The following is a 22,389-nucleotide window of genomic DNA, read 5'->3' on the forward strand; positions in this document are numbered from 1 at the left end:
AAATAATCTTTTCTGATGATTTTGATAAAACTTGATATAACCATAGATTTTTTCGTCTAAAATAACATACTAAAATATGATAGGCCTATAATAAGCGAATTAAAAAAACATCAAAGTTTAACACTATATTTCATAAAGATTATAAAAAAAAGCTGATCTAAGGTTAAACTAACGATGATTATCATAAAACAATTAAATAACGTAAAATAAAGTGGGTCTTAATACTCGTAGACCTTTAAGCCTATTTCATCATTATTTTACTGCTAAACTCGTTCTAATCCTGGAAGAATTGATACATTTGATATAATGTGAGCTTTGTAACTAATTTATAAAATATTTTATTCTAGAAGGCTTCATAATTTATTGACACTTTTACAGATGTGTATTCGAAAGTTAATATTTGTATTATTAGTCGAATCTTATTAATTAAATTGTTGTCTCTTATAAATCGAAATAAATTATACGACAAAATGTTTCCTTCGATAGATTCCAAATTTAAAGAAACCAAATGAAATAATAATCTAGAAAATGTTTTATAGATACAAATGAGTTCTTTCAGAGCACAGAGTTTGAATATAATATGATTTGCAAAGTGTGCCAACTAAAGCCAAAAACTGATTTTTTATATTAAAATTTCCATAAAGTTTATATTTTGAAATTCTAATAACACTGGCGAACCGTTCAATAATGTTTTTGTGTACAAATCATCTGTCAAAATCATCTGACATTTGAGGTATGAGCCGCCGTCTATTGTGTCATTCTGGATTACGCTTCTACAGAAATTTTTAAATTAAAAATGTAAAGCTATACGCGGTTTTGAAATAATATCTGATTTTTACTACAACCTTTGAATTAGCACGAATTTTTCAAGACTAAGACTGGCCAAATTTGTACAGCCAACGTAATGTTTTAGCATACCTAACATAATGTCGAGCTCCATTTTTATATATAAGATTCAGATTTATATAATGCTTTTATTCGAAATTTTTTATGGAAATTTGGAATTTCGATTTAAACTTCAGATTAAAAAATTGGAAAGAATTAATAAATTTTGACTATTGAAATAGTTTCATTTATTTTCTATGTACAGTGTATTATTATATTATAGTTCATAATTTTGATTTATGGTAACATTTTGCTTCATTGTAACTGTAGCTCAGTGTTATCGCGATGTACGACGACTTAAAAATAACAAAAACACAGATTTTGAAAAATAGAATAAGGTTTAAATAAAATAGTGTATAAAACAATATGACTAGTGAAAATGTGCCTAGTGTTTTGTGCAAAGAACATAATAGTGATGTTATGTGAAGTTAGACAGACTAATACAGGTAAATAGTTGTAGCTACTCAATTCTGTTTATCACTTTAACCCTCCGTCGGTCGGCGTGGTCTGGCCAGACTTTTTTCGACTTCAATTAAAAAAAAAAAATACTTCTAGTAATCCTATCGACTTGGAATTTCTTGACTTTTCCTAAAATTTCATTAGCTGTCGATCAATGAAAAAATCAGGACGAAAAAATGTACAGAAGGATAATTTTAAGGATATTAACTTTTTTATACTTCGAACGGTCGGTAAGGTCTGTCTAGACCACCCATACATTTTGTATGAAATATACGCTTTTTGATATATGTAAACCAGTATTTTGTCTTTTTTCATGGTATTTTCTATTCAAACTGCGTTGCATATATTCTTTGCTGTGTGTTGTAACATGAATGTTAGTATTTTCATGACGAGAGTTCCTTGAAAACCTACCAAACTTATTGGTAATCGCAAACACTGAAAATCGGATGAGTAATGCACACATTATCAAAAAAATTTCTACCTGTATTGCGTTCGAATTTTTTTTTTTGGCAAACCTGTAGTGAAATTATATTTTCACTTTGAGTTTCACAGCTCATTTCAAAGGCGACGCACCTCATTTCGTTTTCATTTGAATTTCACATTCATTTCAAAGGCGCCGAAAAAGAATAAATATTGTTTTTCATTGATATAAAAAAGCAAAATTAACAAAAAAAGCAACGATTTTTTTATATTTCTTGATTTTTTTTATATAATCGTTAATACATAAGACACCAAAAACTCACTTATCCCATATAAATGCATGCCAGACCTTTCCGACCGTTCGAAGGTGAAAAAATATCCGACCGACGGAGGGTTAACGTTAAAGTTGAACATTTTCAACCACATTTTAGTTAATAATAATAATCTACTTCTAAATTTTTGTTTATTAGGACATTTTTGTTATAGTATAATCATTTTGTTTTTAACTGTAATTTATGTTTGTTACACACACAAATTATTAATAAATCCAAATTCCACCATATCGATTTTTATGTCTCTCTCTTTTTGATGAATTTACGAATTGTTCGGTTATTTTGCCGTATTAAAAAAAAAAGATTATATAATAAAAAAGGTTAAATAATATACTTTTATTACCGTCTATTGTAAGAATGAGCAACCTTTTTAGTTTACATGCGTAATACTAGCAAACATTATAATGAAACTAGTGGGGCGCATGGCATCGTGCCTTAAGGCAAATTGCTGGAACTTCCCGTACCAAAAATTATTTTTTTTTACAGCGATTAACATTTTTGAAAAAAAATTATTACAAAAAAAAAAAAAATAGATTTTTGAGAAACTATAAATTCGACAAAAAACTTTTTTTTGGAAAAAAAATTGTTTGAAAAAAAAAGTTTTCTTTATTTTGGCATAGTTTGGAAATCCTGAACTTTTTTTAAAGCAATCGTACTGCTTTAACTGCATAGAGACTAAATGTAAATGTAAAACGCGTAAGCGCCGCGTCGCCGTCTAACGGATAAACATTGATACGGAACCCATAGAAATGTAAACAAAATTTATACTTATTGTTAAAATTTCTATAGAATATCTGATAATTTGATGTGCATATGTCTAATGATCATTTTTGACCGCCAAATGGCTTTTTGTTTTACCCTTTTCATTAGATCTCCGAAACCGCTAGACCTGCCGTCATAAAAATTTGATAAATTCTTTATCTTGTCAATACAAGCAAAATGGTTTTCGAATTTTCAAAATCGGACGCTCCGTTCTCTTAAAAACCGTGTTACCGTTTTTCGCACTTTTTGCCCCGTATCTTCGGAACGGCTAGACCTGCCTTCACCAAAAACTAATCAGCACGTCTCCTTATCAGTATGAATCGAATGTTTTTTAAATTATTTAAATCGGTTGATCGGTGTTTCCGAAATCGTCGACGAAAATTTGTATCCGCACACACACACATACACACACACATACATCCATTTTTTCTAAGATATGCCAAAATATTCAGAAACCTTTGAAACGTCGAGATATGCAAAAATTTTCATTTTCGATTTTTTTGCGATTACTATAACTTACCCTACGGGACACGAATAAAATTTGCAACAAGAATAAAATACATTATAATTAATTTAATGTTAAAAGAAAGTTGGTGAAAAAAATAAAATTCTACAGTTAAAATGTTTGGCGAGCCGTACAAAAATATTTAAAGGTCCCCATGAAGCCTTCGGGACGCTGGTTGTTGAACCTTGATCTATTGTATTCGATGCTTCAATACGAACTGAGTTATTCTGTATACAAATAGCCATGAGCCTCAGAGGAGACGGCCGAGTTATATGCTCAGTGAAAAACCTTCAGGTGCCAAGTTCAAATACTGTGTTACGTGCAACCGATATCAAACATAGTGATGTCCATTTTAGTTTGGAACTGTAGACATTCGTGGCGTTGCTGCAAAACATCAAATAAATCTTAATTAATATGAAAGGTAAAGTTTTTATTTTAAAGAGAAAGGATAATTAAGTTGACTATGTAGTGGAAAATAATACTTATTTTAACTATTGAAATCTTACAATTGGATAAAGAGAAGATGCGAAATTAGCCATACAATGTTTCCATATATCTCTAACTGATCTCAGGTCAGGAGACATCGTTTGCAAATTATTCTCCAAACTTAAAAAGTCGCTTGTAAAATGTGAGATTTCTCCAGCAAATGTTTGCTGCTGCGGCACCTTCTTCCGGCAGCTTCTTTCCCGGCGCAGTCGGTGTCGTCGCGGCATAAAACGTTCGCAGCATGGAAAGTCCATTACGTCGGCCGGTCCGCTCTCATAAATCAAGGTTGCGGTAAAAACCTCTTGATAGAGGGTAAGGTTTCTGTGTGTGTATTTTTTCCAGCACAAGATCAGCGGTCACGTAGATCATAGCAACGGTCAGATACTTCCCGAGCCAAAAGTAATCCTTCTGAATTTATAACCGAGAATCAGTTCTCGCCAGTATCACATTGTTGCCCCGATTTTTAAGAGGACAAAATATGATGGAAGCGGCGGAGGCTGGCTTTGGATAGAATTGTGCATTCGACAGCTTCATAATGTTTTTTAACTTCTTGTAGGGTTAGTTATAGTAATCGCAAAAAATCGAAAATGAATATTATTATATATCCTTACGTTTCAAGGGTTTCTGAACTTTTTGGCATACCTTTAAAAAAAATTGATGTGTGTGTGTGCGGATACAAATTTTTGTCGACGATTTCGGGAACTGGAATCAACCAATTTGAATAATTCAAAAAACATTGGTATTGACGGGGAAATATGCTGTTAGTCCAGTTTTTGAGAGAACGGAACGTCCGATTTGAATGATACAAAAGGATTTTATTAACTTCCAGTTAAAATTTTTATATATCTTTACGTTTCAAAACCTTTTGAACATTTTGGCATACCTTAGGAAAAATGGATGTATGTGTGTTCGGATACAAATTTTCGTCGACGATTTCGGGAACACGGTTGAAGCGATTTGAATAATTCAAAAAACATTCGATTCGTATTGATAAGGAGACGTGCTGATTAGCTGATTGGCAAAGGCAGGTCTAGCCGTTCTGAAGATATCAGTAAAATGTGCCAAAAACGGTAACTCAGTTTTTAAGAGAACGGACCGTCCGATTTGTATAATTCAAAAAACATTTGCTTGTATTAACTAACAAAAATAAATTGTAACAAAAAAAACTTGTATTAACAAGATGAAGAACTGATCAAATTTTATGAAGGTAGGTCTAGCGGTTTCGGAGATCAAGTAAAAAAAGTAAAAAAAAATGCCATTTGGCGGTCAAAAATGATCATTAGACATATGCGCATCAAATTATCAGATATTTTATAGAGATTTTAACAATAAGTATGAATTTTGTTTACATTCCTATTGGTTCCGTCCCAGTGTTTATCCGTTAGACGGCGACGCGGCGCTTACGCGCTTCGATATTTCGTCTCTATGCAGTTAAAGCAGTAAAATTGCTTTGAAGAAAAGTTCAGAATTTCCAAAATATTTCAAAATAAATTTTTTTTCAAAGTCTTTTTTTTCCCAAAAAAGTAAGTTTTTGTCAAAAATTTATAGTTTCCCAAAAATCTAATTTTTTCAGAGTAATTTTTTTCAAAAATGTTAAACTTTTGAAAAAAAAAATTTTTTTGGTACGGGAAGTTCCAGCAATTTGCCTTGAAGCACGATGCCATGCGCTCCACTAGTTTGTAATAATAAAGTAAATATATTAATACATTTTTGGAAAGACAGGTCTACGCTTTCGGAGATTCAATGAAAAAAGTAAAGAAAAAATTCCATTTGGCGAAAATGAACATTAGGCTTATGCGCATCAAATTATCAATTTTATTTAGGCCGTATCAGATTTAAATAATGAGTACTAATTTTGTTTATATCTCTACGGGTCCCGTACCAATGTTTATCCGTTAGACCTCTACGCGGCGCATACGCGCTCCGATATTTCGTCTCCACCCAGCGCGATCGCTTTGAAAAAAAAATCAAAATATAAAAAAATATTTCAAATCTTTTGTCACTTTTGTTTCACAAATTTCAAAATTCGGAAAAAACACATTTTACAGTTTTGTAAACATTTTAAAGCTTTTTTTAGTATTCAGAGCGGAAAGTTCCTGCAATTTGCCTTAAGGCACGATGCCATGCACCACCAGTTTACAATTGTTTTGCGAGATGGTGCATGCGTGTATTTATTTATGATTCCAAATTTATAGGTCATGCCTTATTATGAACTGGTACAAACATAATTTCTCTTACTTTTAGACTAATTTATTTATTTTGAGAGTTAGTTACATTCATATTCATGAAATTCCATTAGCTAAATTCAGGTAAGAAAATAATGCAACAGCATGACCAAATTGATAACAGCTATAATTATTACAAATTTGCGAATTTTGAGAATTGTATTGCTCAGGTGCTATTCGTAAGAAGCATTTTACAGCGTTATAAATGAATAATCCGTGTCTACTTCTAAACCTTTTATCGTTTGGTTTTTAATTTTTTTATTCATTTTATTAATTTGCAATTTTGGTTTTTGTCGAATTTATTTCGTATGTTTCTATATTTTCGACGACTTCCGATAAATTGGAAGCGGCTCTGAAGTCTGTGCGACCGTTCATTAATTAAATGCCGCAGATTATTATCGACATGTGTAAGTCCTTGGGCGATTCCCCTTTTCCAGTTGTTTGAAACCTATTTTGCAAAGTTATAAAATTTCGTATGTTTATACTGCATATAGATTTTTTGTGAACATAAAATTATATGTTTTCAATATATTACCGCAATAATAATATAGTATTCTAGTGACTTCGTAATCACAAAAATTCGAAAATATTTTTTTTGCATATATTTACAATTCAAAGGTATTTGAACATTTTGAAATACTTCAAAAAAATTGGATGTATATGTGTCGTGTGTGTCTACGTTTGTATATTTTAGAAATGTGTGCATGTTTGAATACAATTTTTCGTCCACAATTTCGAGAGCATGGATCACCCAATTTGAATGATTTAAAAATGCCCTACATTTGCCAAAAACTAATCTTGTCCCAATCAATAAAAATGAAATGTTTTTTAAATCATTCAAATCGGATACTCCGTTCTCTCAAAACCTCGATTTGTATTTTCTGCACTCTCTCCGTATCTCTGTAACAGCTGGACCTGCCTTTGCCAAAAACTAATCAGCACATCTCCCTATAAATAGGAATCAAATATTTTTTTAACCATTCAAATCGGTTGATCCGTGCGCCCGAAAACGTGGACGAAAAAATGCGGGCATACTAAACACACACACACATCTATTTTCTGAGGTATGCCAAAATGTTCAGAAACATCCAAAACGTCGAGAAATGAAAAAAATTTCATTTTCGATTTTCGGCTCATTACTATAACTACCCTACGGGAAGTTAAAAAAAAATAACATACGTACCCTTTTTTTAAATGAGCAATTCCCGGCATTTAGTTGACACAATTTGTAGAAGCAAATCTAGTTTGTTAGAAAATTTATAAAATGCGTTTATCAAATTTATCAAAATACGAAATTTAAAAAATGGAAAAATAGCAAACAAAGAAGTTTACTTATCTTTGAGTTTTAATTCTTTTCATTGGTTATATTCTCTAAAATCAGCTGCTATGGCTACAGTAATTTGGGGGTTGCCAACACCTGTCTTAGCGCAATGCGTTAAACACCGGACTAATGGTTAAAACATCAGGAAATTAGTATTATACATGTATATATGTATATAAATAAATCGGCGCAGGTTTCATGAAAACTGATCGATCCGCCGCGCTTTAAATTAAATCAAATCCACAATTATATCAATCAAATAGATATTTTGAATTAATTGCAAACAAAAAAATATTATATATTAAAGATATATTATTTGAAAATTTACATCTTTATTTATAACTTGATAAATATAAATTATTTTATGTTTATTTATAACTGTATAGTTTTTTTTTTTTTTGAATTTGAAGTTTTTGCATAAATAATCTTCGTGTATAAATATTACTTCAAATTACCTAGCCAAAGGTGAAATATTTATAAAAACACAAAAAATCAATTAATATAAACTTCTATTTTTTATAGAGTTCATATACGTCGAACGAATGAATTAGTATGCTGCCAAAAAAGTGTGTGTATCTCGTTTGAGGTTCTTTACACTAGCTACAGTAAAATTAATTAAAATTAGTGGGGCGCAAGGCATCGTGCCTTGAGGCAAATTGCTGAAACTTCCCGTACCAAAAATTATTTTTTTTTTAAATTTTAACATTTTTGAAAAAAATTTACTCTGAAAAATTAGATTTTTGAGATACTAAATTTTTGACAAAAATTTACTTTTTTTTGAAAAAGACTTTTTAAAAAAAAGTGTAATTTGAAATATTTTGGAAATTCTGAACTTTTTTTCAAAGCAATCGTGCTGCTTGAACTGCATAGTGACGTAACATCAAAGCGCGTAAGCGCCGCGCCGCCGTCTAACGGATAAGCATTGGTACGGAACCCATAGGAATGTAAACAAAATTTATACTTATTGTTAAAATCACTATAAAATATCTAGTAATTTGGTGTGCATATGTCTAATGATCATTTTTGGCATTATTTTTTACTTTTTTTATAAGATCTCCAAAACCGCTAGACCTGCCTTTATGAAAATTTGATCAGTTCTTCACCTTGCCAATACAAGAAAAATGTTTTTTGAATTATTAAAATCGGACGCTCCGTTCTCTTAAAAAATGAGTTACCTTCCTAGCTAGACCTGCCTTCGCCAAAAACTAATCAGCACGTCTCCTCATCAATACGAATCGAATGTTTTTTGAATTATTGAAATCAGTTGATCGGTGTTCCCGAAATCGTCGATGAAAATTTGTATCCGCGCACACACATACATCCATTTTTTCTAAGGTATGCCAAAATATTCAGAAACCTTTCAAACGTAAAGATATATAAAAGTTTTCATTTTTAACTTCCCGTAGGGTAAGTTATAGTAATCGCAAAAAAATCGAAAATGAAATTTTTTATATATCTTTACGTTTCAGAGGTTTCTGAATATTTTAGCATACCTTAGAAAAAATGGATGTATGTGTGTGTGTGTATGTGTGTGTGTGCGGATACAAATTTTCGTCGACGATTTCGGGAACACGGATGAAGCAATTTGAATAATTTGAAAAACATTCGATCCGTATTGATAAGGAGACCGTATTGATAGTTTTTGGCGGAGGTAAGTCTAGCCGTTCCGAAGATATGGGGCAAAAAGTGCCAAAAACGGTACCTCAGTTTTTAAGAGAACGGAGCGTCCGATTTTAATAATTCAAAAACATTTTACTTGTATTGACAAGATTAAGATTTGATCAAATTTTCATAAGGGCAGGTCTAGCGGTTTCGGAGATCTAACGAAAAAAGTAAAAAAAAAGGCCATTTGGCAGTCAAAAATGATCATTAGACATATGCACATCAAATTATCAGATATTTTATAGAGATTTTAACAAAAAGTATAAATTTTGTTTACATTTCTATGGGTTCCGTACCAATGTTTACCCGTTAGACAGCGACGCGGCGCTTACGCGCTTTATATTTTGTTTCTATGCAGTTAAAGCAGTACGATTGCTTTGAACAAAAGGTCAGATCTTCCACCATATGTCAAAATAAAGAAAACATTTGTTTTTCAAAAAAAAAAAGATTTAAAAAAAAAAAAATTAAATTTTTTCTTTAAATTTTTTTTTCAAAAAAAAGTAATTTTTTGACAAATTTATAGTTTCTCAAAAATCTTATTTTTTCGAAGTAATTTTTTTTCAAAAATGTTAATCGTTTTTAAAAAAATAATAATTTTTGGTACGGAAAGTTCCAGCAATTTGCCTTAAGGCACGATGCCCTTATTGCCTCAAGACAGAATTCCACATACAGCTAGTCTTTTTTTTTGCCATTACTATAACTTGCCCTAAGGGAAGTTAAAAAAAAAATTGATCTAGAAAAATGTCGCATTCGTATGAACTACAAACAAATTGAAAAACATTGCACCTTTTTTGATATTTTCTAATTTTTTAGTGTAGTTCATACTGATGACATATCTATAAAGAAGATTGTAAAAATTTTAAGTAAATCGGTCCAGTAGTTATAAGTTGAAAAATCGTGGGTATCGTAAAGAAAATTAGTTTCAAGAAAAACGTGTAAAACGTGTAGAAAAATGACTAAAACAATCTATACTAATTATTTCAATATTCAACTATGTTATGATAAGAAAATGTATCAATTTGATTGTGATCTTTATCATTATCTGCATATAACAGTATGTCATGACAAACTTTATTTTTGTATTTCTTTAGTTAGTATGTGTTGTGTTAATAATATTGCAGATATGACTTTGGTCATTATTTTTCCATAATTTATTCATATGATCACATTTTACTTGTTACAATTTCAATACAATTACATGTATTTATAACGATCAAGTTTATTTTTATAATTGAAATTTTATTGTATTATAATTATTTATACCCGTGTTTGGCTCTGGGCAATCCGATAATTAACTTCGGAAATTTGGATGAAAAATATGGGAAAGGTATTTTTGTTTTTGATATATACCGCATGTTAAGTTAAGAGAATGAATTCTAGTATGTTGTAATGTTTGCTTCAGGTTAAAAGTCATTTCGGTTTAGCTTGAATCCTAAAAATACAATAACTTGTGTTGTGAATGGGTTTTCCGTTTCGGTTTAGATTCAATTATTTTTAGCTTGTTATCTTGATTTATCTGAAAATTTAACAGTATTATTACATATTAAAATAGTGCTACTTATTAATTAATGTTCATTTAGTTTGAAAATCCTAACTGTGTATAAAGCACAATGGAGCGCACTTCTACGCACTTCTAGTTCATTTTTCTCTAACTGATTATATCTCAGGAATGATTAATAATTGTTTTCTTTATCATCAGTAACTACTAAGTACAGATAAATTTTCGAACAAAATAATAAAGTATGTTGATGATACAAATATCTATTATAAAAAAAATATTAAACAGAGAATCAGAAACTGACGGAATGCATTAAAATATATATATATATATATATATATATATATAATTTTTTACAATTTTCTGAAAAAAATTCTTAAAAAGGTATTGTAGATTCGGAACAAAATCTAAATTGTAATACAAATATTGCATTTATGTTTTGTTACTGCACTAGGTTGCGACGAGCAATTTTTATTTATTTATAAGAACGCAGCGGCTAATTATCTTAATTTAATCGATGCTTTACCTTATTTTTATTAATTTTAGTGATGTTAAAGGGTTTTAAAAAGGAGTTCCTTGGCCTCCGTTAGCTGGTCCAGCTTGAGCGTAAGTTCTTCTTTCAGCAGTCTCATCCGCTCTAACTGGTTCGTAATTTCAGATTCCAATTTTGGTTGATTTTTGCGGATTGACCCTACTAGTTTATTGCACTCTTCAAATGCTGTATCGCATTTATCCATACTGTTTTGGCATTCAGCTGCACACTTTTCAAAATTCGCCTCATTCTTGTCGTGTTCCGCGGCGCGATCTGCCAAGAGCTGAAGTATTCTGTCTTCAACCTCTTTTTGAAGTAACCTCAATTCTTCCATATTAAAATATAATTTTTTATTTTCGATTTGAATTTTGTTCGAGTTGAATTTGATCCGATTGCTCGGATATACATTCAAGCTGTCAACGAAGTATCGTAAATTGTTTCATGAAAAGCCAAATAATTGCTCAATCATTAATTTTTTTTTTCGCCATTAAAATAAGCCTTAATAATCGAAGTAATAAACATACGCCAACAATTGTAACAAATATTCCAATTGTCAACAAACATTTTCAAAAGCTTTTATAGAAATCGCTTTCAGCTCTTTTGGTGATTTTTTTCTAGTGACATGCATTGACTTAAAGCGGTTTTTGATGTGTTGCAATTTAAGTTTTACGAAAAAAAAAAAAAATTTACAAGAGGATAGATCTGGTAATTACGGTGGTTGTGCCATGATATTCTCAAGTTTTTGGCCAAAAAAGCGGTACAATATGAGTTTTGTGCAACAGTGCTTTACCTTGGAACAAGATCCATTAATTTTCTTTTTACAAACTGAGGCAAAATGTCACATATTTTCCAAATAATATTGTTTATTTACTGTAGATAACTTTCGTATTCCTAAATGGCGTTTTTCACTGCCATTTCATTGACTTTGAGATGACGTTTTCATACATAAGACATTGATTTTTTTTTTTTTTTTTTTTTTATTTTCTTATAAATTACAATCTGTCTAAATAAAAAGACATTGAGTAATTATTTTGACAAATAACATTAAATTATAAAAGGAAAACCCAGTGGTTCACCTTTTATTAGTGTACTAAATTATATTATAATTTTGGTATAATAAAGAAAAAAGAAACTCAAACATACAATTATAAACAAAGTAAAAAACAAAACAAAACACACACCTATTTTAAATAATATTGTAGAACAACTTATTACTGGTTAATATGTTAGATTTATTAATTGTGTTCTTTTTAATCTTATATTGTGTGTGGTATTGTAGAGACTTGCAATCAGTTCGTTTGAATGGTGGTCAGCTTTGGTCTTGAAGTTATGGGCACTCTTTCTAATTTCTTCACTGATTGTCAGTGTATCCGTGTCTTGGTGAATTAGCCACGTCGGTACATACCTTGGCGCGGATATTGCTTGTCTAAGTATTTTATTTTGAAAACGTTGCATTATTTGCAAGTTACTGACTTTAGCAGCACCCCATAGATGGATGCCATACATCCAAACTGGTTTCAGAATAATTTTGTATAATAAAATTTTATTGTACATCGACAGTTTTGATCTACTACTGAGGAGCCAATACATCGACCTTCGAAGGTGTTCTAGATGTTCACGCTTTTTTTGAATGTGGATTTTCCAGTTCAATTTTTTGTCCAGATACATACCCAAATACCTTACGTGATCTTGGCTTGGAATTTGTTCGTTATAAATTGCGACAGGTGGGCATGTATCTTTCCTAAGAGTAAACGTAATGTGAACAGATTTTGAATTATTAATTGTGAATCTCCATAAAGTAAACCATTTTTCAATTATATCAAGGTGTGACTGCAGCTGTGTTGAAACCGTAACAGGATTTTGATTTCGGGTTATAATGCATGTGTCGTCCGCGAATAAAGCCAGATTAGTATTGGTAAATTGAGGAAAATCAGCAGTGTATAGTAAAAACAGCATAGGGCCTAGGACACTTCCTTGTGGGACTCCCGCGTTCACTTCTCTTAATTCTGACTGCGTGCCACTTATATCAACATAAAACTTTCGTTCGCAAAGATATGATTGTAGTAGTGAGTAAGTTGAATAAGGTAAATTTATTTTAATTTTATACAAGAGACCTTTGTGCCAGACTTTGTCAAACGCCTGAGACACGTCAAGAAATACTGCAGAACAGTACTCCTTACAGTGTAAGGCAGCGTTGATGATGTTAACAACTCGATGGACTTGCTGTAAAGTCGAATGGTTTGCCCGAAAACCAAATTGATAATTTGGAATTATATCATTGGAAATTATATGATGATTTATTCGACTCAGAAGCAATTTTTCGAAAATTTTTGATATAATCGGCAATAAACTGATAGGTCGATATGATGGTGCTAGGTGTTGGTCTTTTCCAGGCTTCAGTATTAGTACGATTTTTGCAATTTTCCATGCTGTAGGAAACTTGCGGATCCTCAGTATTGCATTAAAGATGATGGTAATGAATCTGAATATAATGGCGGGCGATTCTTTTAGCATTTTCATAGATACTTTGTCATGGCCAGGAGATTTACCAGTTTTGGCTTTGTTGATTTGATGTTTTACTTCTGATAATGAAATTTTTATAATTGAATCTTCGTATCGAGGTTCATTCTGTAGATACTGGTGGATAAAATATTCAGCATCGTCTGTACAATTTTGAGGAGCTGGATGAAAAGAATTAAATAGATGATCCGCAAAGATTTGTGATTTCTCTATTGGGTTTCTAGCCCAGGATTGATCTGATTTCCTTATAGGTGGAATTTGTCTTATTGGATTTTTGATTTTTCTAGTAGCCTTCCATAATGAGTAGTTGGTATCCTGATTTGGAGTAAGATTGTTCAAGTAATTATCGAATGATTCATTTTTGTGCTGAAAAATTAGTGCCTTTAGGTCTTTGCAAGCTTTATTATACCTTTTTTTATCTTCCGGTGAGCGGGTTAATTGCCAAGCTTTACGCAATTTTCTTTTAATTGCAATGTTTTGTTTAATATTTATAGGACACAATGATTTTCGATTGCCTGCGAACTTGGGAGTGGAATTTTTAGCCGCATCTTGAAATATACTGGTTAGATTGTTTATTGCATTGTTGATATCATGTTCATGTTTGAGAGGAATGTTACAGTTCACTTTGCTTTCAATTATATTTCTAAAAGCAATCCAGTTTGTCAAATAATTTGTTAGATGGTGATCACTTAAGCCAGACTTTAAAACTGTTGAATAATTCAATATTACTGGGGAGTGATCAGAAGTTAAATCCAGACAAGATTCAATTCTCAGTAAATCTTCATTAATATTTTTAACTACAAAAAAGTCTAAAAGGTCTGGTAATTTACTCAAGTCACTTGGCCAATATGTCGGTTCCCCAGTTGAAATAGAATTATAGTTATTTGAGTCGATTGATTTAAGCAGTTCACGACCACGTGGCGTAATTAACCTCGAGCCCCAAGAAGTGTGTTTGGCATTGTAATCACCTCCTGCTATAAATTTATTACCCAATTTACTGAAAAAGTCTGAAAATTGATTTTTTGAAATAATATGCTTCGGAGGACAGTAGAGAGCTGAAACTGTGACCGCGCACAATGATAAGTCAATGCTAACACATGTTGCTTGCAAATAATTTTCACAGATTGGTTCTAGCTCATAATGACGAATATTAGATCTTATTATTATTGCCGATCCACCGTGTGCTGTTCCATCTGGGTGTTCAGAGCTATAGATAGTAAAGTTAGGTATTCTTAAATGACATTTTTCTTTTAAATGAGTTTCTGATATTAGTAGCATATCGATTGAATTGTGTGATAGAAAATATTTAAGTTCTTGTATGTGTTGATACAAGCCATTGGCGTTCCATAAACAAATTTTCAGTGATGTAGCCATTACTTATTTTTTGAAAGGATGGTTGTTAATAGATTGAGGATTATACTTATTTGTTCTGTTAATGTTTTGATCATTTGTTTTAGTTCTGAAATGTCGTTGTTATTGTTGTTGTTGTTGGTATTGTTGTTCGTTACATTGGCGTTATCCGTTGAAGTTTGATTTGTATCCGTATTTTGGCGAGTTGCGTAAGCGAAGCTCTTTCCTGGTTGCACTAAATTATTTTCTTGCCTTTGTGAAATTTTGCGACGAAGAATTGGAAATTTCCTTTCAAGTTGCTCTTGGTAGACTCTGCATCCTTTGTAATTGGCTGGATGATTTCCGTCTGTGCATAAAACACATTTAACATTTTTATTAATTTTATCTTCCCAGGAACAATCTTTGGTTAAATGATTTCCTGCACACTTTACACATCTAGGCAATCTAAAACAATAGTTTTTGGAATGTCCTAGACGTTGACAGTTCGAACACTGTAGTATTTCACGGGCAAAGTGTCTTGGCTCAATCTCAACACTGGTATTGTAGAGGAAATTAATTTTGTAAAAGTCTGTATTGTTTGGCTTCTGCTCTAAATCTATTGAAAACATATTAAGCGGGTATTTTGTGTACCTACTTTTTATATTTGAGATATTTATTACCGTATGTCCTAGTTTCTCAATTTCAGTTTTTAACATTTCCGTATCTGTGCTATGGTGCAAGTTTTTAACAACGACTTTCAGTGGCCTTTTAGTTCGGTTTTGAAAAGAATGCATTTGGGTATTTCTGATTTTTAGTAGTTTTAAGATCTTGTTATAAGTTTCTGCATTTTCTAAAGTTAATTTCACTTGTGTCGCATTTATAATTTTAATTTTATGTAAATTTTTGGCTTCAGTATCAAGCAGTTGAGTAAGGGGCTTGATATCGCGAACTTCATGGATAAAAATTGGTGGTGGTCTTATTACATTAGTAGTATTTTGTATGTTCGCAGTTTCTTCCCTACTTAAAATCTCAAAAGAATTTTTAGTAGGGGTTGGGTTGAGCCAATAGACGGAACTTGTGGAATTATTTGTATCGTTTTCATTCATTTTTGCATTCCTGGTTGATTTTTTAACTAATTTAGCTATATTGGTATCATTGATATTATCAAATTGATGCCTTTTTTTATGCATAACTGTTGTCCAGCCCTGTTCTTGATTGGATGACGCAAGTTGTACATCCCCGACTTGATCGGCACTGGTGTCTTGATGAATGATATCGCTTGTGTCCATTTCGGATGTATTTGCAATTGCATTGCTGTCGTTGTTTACTTTTTTGGTTCGTTCCAAATATTCATGGAATTCTCTCATTTGCTGAATAACTAATTCGGTATTATTACGGGTATTGTCTTGCAAAACCTTGTTGACTTCCATTATTGGCAACGATGATGTTGATGGACACTCCGAAGGGTCGTTCGTATTCATATTTGATAAAGAACACATACACTAAAACACTGATTAATATTTCACACTATATTAATATTATTATATTCACTATATATAAACTGAATTTAACACTTTTGATAGACGTAGTTTGTTTATAATCCGAGCATATCCCGCAAAGGGAATGCGCACATTTAGAATGTCAACAATACACGTATAATTTGAATGCACTCCGTTTTATCAAGATAATATTATGAGATTATGTAACACTTACAATTTAATTCTACTGCTGACGATGCGTTCGCTTCAACGTCCGAACAATGAATGATAAGACATTGTTGGACGGTGAAATCTTTCACTACTTCTAGGCCTTCTGCCATTGTCTTCCACTACTCATAAACAAGGGTTTTTGTTAAAGCATACTCGTCACAGGCTTTATGCAAAATCGTCAAACACATCTGTAGTTAACTGATAAAATTCAATGCAAATAACAAAATAATTAACAGATGATCAAACATTGCAATATTAAGGGCAGTTGTGCCTACATCATATTGAAAAAAAAAATTGACGTATATCCAGCACTCTTTTTTAAACGAGCAATTCTCCGAATTTAGTTATGCATGTACATACAATCAGTTTTTTTTAGGTATATACAATTTGGTTTATATATATTGGACCAAAAGCCAGTGAACCTTTTGAACAACGGTGTTCCTGTAACGCCAAAAATTTTTGTACTGTTGATTCTTAGCATCTATTAAAGTACGAAAACGACGGCTTGGCAGGCCTGCACGTCATGATCGTCCAGGCGCTTGAAAGAGTGAAAAATCAGAAAATTAAACTTTTTCATGCTCGCTTCAAATTTTTATGGGATTTAATTTATTCATTGAGAAGTTCAAAATTCAAATTGCCAGACAATTACAACCTGCACAAGTGCGTGCCACATAAGACAAAAGATTCACTTTATTAAAATAAACTTTATCCTATGAGATTAAAATTTATATATGTGTTTGTCTAAGCGATTTCAAGAAGGTATGTGCAATGCCAGACTATTCTGTACAGCATAAACTCTCAACGGGTGAGATTTTCCAATTGACAATTTCCAATTAATATTTTTCTGCAAATTCTAAAGAAACGTGTCGGCCATTTGAGTTTTATTGAAAAGTTTTTAAACTATTGATATTGGTTCATCCATTTTGGAAAACAATATCGACTCACACACACATACGTACTTTTCTTATTTTGGCCTCGAGCGGTTCAGAATAACTTGGAGCATCGAGAAAATAAAATTAACAAGTCAGATAGCAAGAACAAACTTCTCCTACTAAAGCTAAATTTATAGTATCGTTCAGCCCGTAAAAATGTTTAGTTGCAGTCAATATTAAGCAAATATTAGTAATATTATTTGAACACTTTATTTATTACAAACGTCTCATTTTACTGCAAATAATTATAGTATATAGTTATAATTGTAAATATATCTTAAATATCTAGTTTATATTAATAATATGACTATAAATTAAAAGGTATTTAATCTGTTATTTTCCTTTAAATAATTGACTCAGCACATCACAAATAGATACATATTAATTATCCGAATTTATAATTGATTTCACATTACAACTATAATAAATTACTCGATAAACATTTTGCGACATGTAGTTCCAGCGCACAATTGCGAATTAACTGATTAAAATATCATATGTTCCTAAACATCAAGGTTTACAATATTTTATGACATCATTAAATGTGTTATAAATAATTTAGTACATGCGGTACATAACTGTATCGCCGATCACTCTCAAATGAGCATTTTCATATAAAATAAGCTTTCATACTAGCTGTAAGTGGAATTCTGTCTTAAGGCAATTAGGGCATCGTGCCTTAAGGCAAATTGCTGGAACTTCCCGTACCAAAAATTTGTATTTTTTTTTAAAAACGATTAAAATTGAAAAATTGAAAAAAATTTACTTCAAAAAAATAAGATTTTTGAGAAACTATAAATTGGACAAAAAATTACTTTTTTTTGAAAAAAAATTTTTTTTTAAAAAAATTTAAAAATTTTTTTTTTTTTAATTTTTTTTTTTTTTTAAAAATGTTTTTTTTATTTTGACATATTTTGGAAGATCTGAACTTGTTTTTCAGAGCAATCGTACTGCTTTAACTGCATAGAGACGAAATATAAAGCGCGTAAGCGCGGCGTCGCTGTCTTACGGGTAAACATTGATACGGAACCCATAGGAAAATAAACAAAATTTATACTTATTGTTAAAATCTCTATAAAATATCTGAAAATTTGATGTGTATATGTCTAATGATCATTTTTGACCGCCAAATGGCATTTTTTTTTACTTTTTTCGTTATATCTCCGAAACCGCTAAACCTGCCTTTATGAAAATTTGATCAATTCTTTATCTTGTCAATGCAAGTAAAATGTTTTTTGAATTTTTAAAATCGGACGCTCCGTTCTCTTAAAAACTGAGTTACCGTTTTCGGCACTTTTTGCCCCGTATCTCCGGAACGGCTAGACCTGCCTTCGCCAAAAACCAATCAGCACGTCTCCTTATCAATACAAATCGAATGTTTTTTGAATTATTCAAATCGGTTGATTGGTGTTCCCGAAATCGTCGACGAAAATTTGTATCCGCACATACATACACACACGCACACACACACACACACACACGCACACACACACACATACATCCATTTTTTCTAAGGTATGCCAAAATATTCAGAAACTTCTGAAACGTAAAGATATATAAAAATTTTCATTTTCGATTTTTTTGCGATTACTATAACTTACCCTACGGGAAGTTAATACCCTACGGGAAGTTAATAATTGATGTCGATCAATTAATGTCGATTAGTTTTTGGCGAAGTCAGGTCTAGCCGTTCCGAAGATACAGGGCAAAAAGTGCCGAAGTTCAGTTTTTAAGAGAACGGAGCGTCCGATTTTAATAATTCAAAAACCATTTTACTTGTCAGGTCTAGCGGTTTCGGAGATCTAATGAAAAAAGTAAAAAAAAAATGCCATTTGGCGGTCAAAAATGATCATTAGACATATGCACATCAAATTATCAGATATTTTATAGAGATTTTAACAATAAGTATAATTTTGGTTTACATTCCTATGGGTTCCGTACCAATGTTTACGCGTTAGACGTCGACGCGGCGCTTACGCGGTTTGATATTTCGTCTTTATGCAGTTAAAGCAGTACGATTGCTTTGATAAAAAGTTTAGATCTTTCAAAATATGTCAAAATAAAGAAAATATTTTTTCTCAAAAAAAAAAAAAAAAATAAAATAAAAAAAAAATTAAAAAAAAAGTAACTTTTTGTCTAATTGTTTGTCAAAAATCTTATTTTTTCGAAGTAATTTTTTTTCAAAAATGTTAATCGTTTTTAAAAAAATAATTTTTGGTACGGGAAGTTCCAGCAATTTGCCTTATGGCATGATGCCATAATTGCCTTAAGACAGAATTCCACTTACAGCTAGTTTGTCGAGTTTTTCGTACACACAACTCGAATTTGTGGACAGTGTTGATAAAAACTTGAATTTCTGAAGATTTTTAATACGCAGTCGGATTCATTTTGTATATATTGTATAAATCTACACCTGCATTTCAACAAAAATAACTCCCCAAATAACATTTTCCAGAGGTCAAATTGACAATTTTCTTTCGGAAAATAGAAAAACTAATCAAAGAGTGAAAGAAATATTAGTATTTTCTAAAAATTGACATATAGTTTGATAATGGTATTTTAACGTTTAAAAATGTATACACAAAGTTTGAAACGGTCATTTTGATAGGCGTTGGTAGGTTTAGTGTTAATTTACATTTCTCTCGTCTAACTGATAAATTAACTTTATTGCTGATCAAAAGAGTGGCACAACCGTACTCAGACTCCTCTAGTGAATTCTTATTTAATTGCCTTGTAATATCTCGCTAGAATTAGTTTTGCTTGAAACCATATTTTGATTTATATTTTGAAGTAAAAATACATCAATATCACAACTTGCGTATCATACTGAATGCAAATCTGGATTAGAACTCAAAACCATGTGGTTGCAAATCTACAAAGTTTATCATAATACAAAAATATTTATTAGCAGTAACATTATGTAATGAAGTAGTTTTAAATTAATATTACCACATGACGACAAAAATCGTTCACAGTCAGAATTAAAAGAAGTGAACGCGGGAGTCCCACAAGGAAGTGTCCTAGGCCCTATGCTGTTTTTACTATACACTGCTGATTTTCCTCAATTCACCAATACTAATCTGGCTTTATTCGCGGATGACACATGCATTATAACCCGGAATCAAAATCCTCTTACGGTTTCAACGCAGCCTCAGTCACACCTTGATATAATTGAAAAATGGTTTACTTTATGGAGATTCACAATTAATAATTCAATGTTAAATGTTCACATTACGTTTACTCTTAGGAAAGATACATGCCCACCTGTCGCAATTTATAACGAACAAATTCAAAGCCGAGATCACGTAAGGTATTTGGGCATGTATCTGGACAAGAAATTGAACTGGAAAATCCATATTCAAAAAAAGCGTGAACATCTAGAAGAACACCTTCGAAGGTCGATGTATTGGCTTCTCTGTAGTAGATCAAAACTGTCGATGTACAATAAAATTTTATTATACAAAGTTATTCTCAATCCAGTTTGGATGTATAGCATCCATCTATGGGGTGCTGCTAAAGTCAGTAACTTACAAATAATGCAACGATTTCAAAATAAAATACTCAGGCAAACAATATCCGCGCCAAGGTATGTACCGACATGGCTAATTCACCAAGGCACGGATACACTGACAATCAGTGAAGAAATTAAAAAGAGTGCACATAATTTCAAGACTAAAGTTGACGACCATCCAAACGAACTGATTGCAAGTCTTTATAGCACCACACACAATATAAGATTAAAAAGAATACAATTAATAAATCTAACATATTAATCAGTAATAAGTTGTTCTACAATATTATTTAACATAGGTGTGTGTTTTGTTTTGTTTTTTACTTTGTTATAATTGTATGTATATTTGAGTTTCTTTTTTTCTCTTTATTATACCAAAATTATAATATAATTTAGTACACTAATAAAAGGTGAACAACTGGGTTTTCCTTTTATAATTTAATGTTATTTGTCAAACTAATTACTCAATGTCTTTTTATTTAGACAGATTGTAATTTATAAGAAAAAAAAAAGAAAAAACGTTCACAAAATAAATTCGTTTTAGATTTAGTAAATAATGAATATACGAAGAAATGTAAAAATGTATCAAAGTTCTTTCGTCTGGTTTAAAACTGGCAAATATGAATCGAATAAAAAAATATTGTAATCACAAAATTGATAACTAGTATTTGTAAAATTGACGAATCTTATGAGTTTTCCTCAACGTATACGTCTAGCATAAAACTTTTTTTTTTATTAGCTTTTGACATACATCATACGGCCAGATGCCATTCTTATAATTGTTTAATACAAATACTTTTTAGATAATTAACTTATGAACTAATCTTAGAATTATTAATAAACTTAAATATATATTTATAAATTTTTAAATTATTGCTAGCTACTAGTGTTTGTACATTGATTGGAAAAATATTTCTTTGTGTAAGTTCATTATTAATGATCTTTTTTCGTTTTGGAATAAGTTGCATTCTCAAAACAGGTGATCTAATGTTTCCTCTCCGATTCCGCAATCGCATGATGACTCCGGTATGATACCTATTCTTTTCAAGTGGTTCTTGCAGAAGGTGTTTACAAATCTTAGTCTACAGATAGTCGAGATGAAAATTCAACTTTTATCCACGTTTTCAAACCAAGTATTTTGCGATACCTTATTCTTTGTTAATGCGTATGTGATACCTTTTATTCTTGTCGATTCTGCAAAGAATGTTTGCCATCTTTCTACACACTGTTGTTTGATTACGTTATTTAATTCTAAGGATGGAATTTTGTCACAATCTTTGCCGCTATGGCAAGCTTCTTTT

The sequence above is a fragment of the Ctenocephalides felis genome, unplaced genomic scaffold, assembly GCF_003426905.1.
Source record: "Ctenocephalides felis isolate EL2017-DRISC unplaced genomic scaffold, ASM342690v1 CF-g0.4_SCAFFOLD_01886, whole genome shotgun sequence".
In the NCBI taxonomy this organism is placed as follows: domain Eukaryota; kingdom Metazoa; phylum Arthropoda; class Insecta; order Siphonaptera; family Pulicidae; genus Ctenocephalides; species Ctenocephalides felis.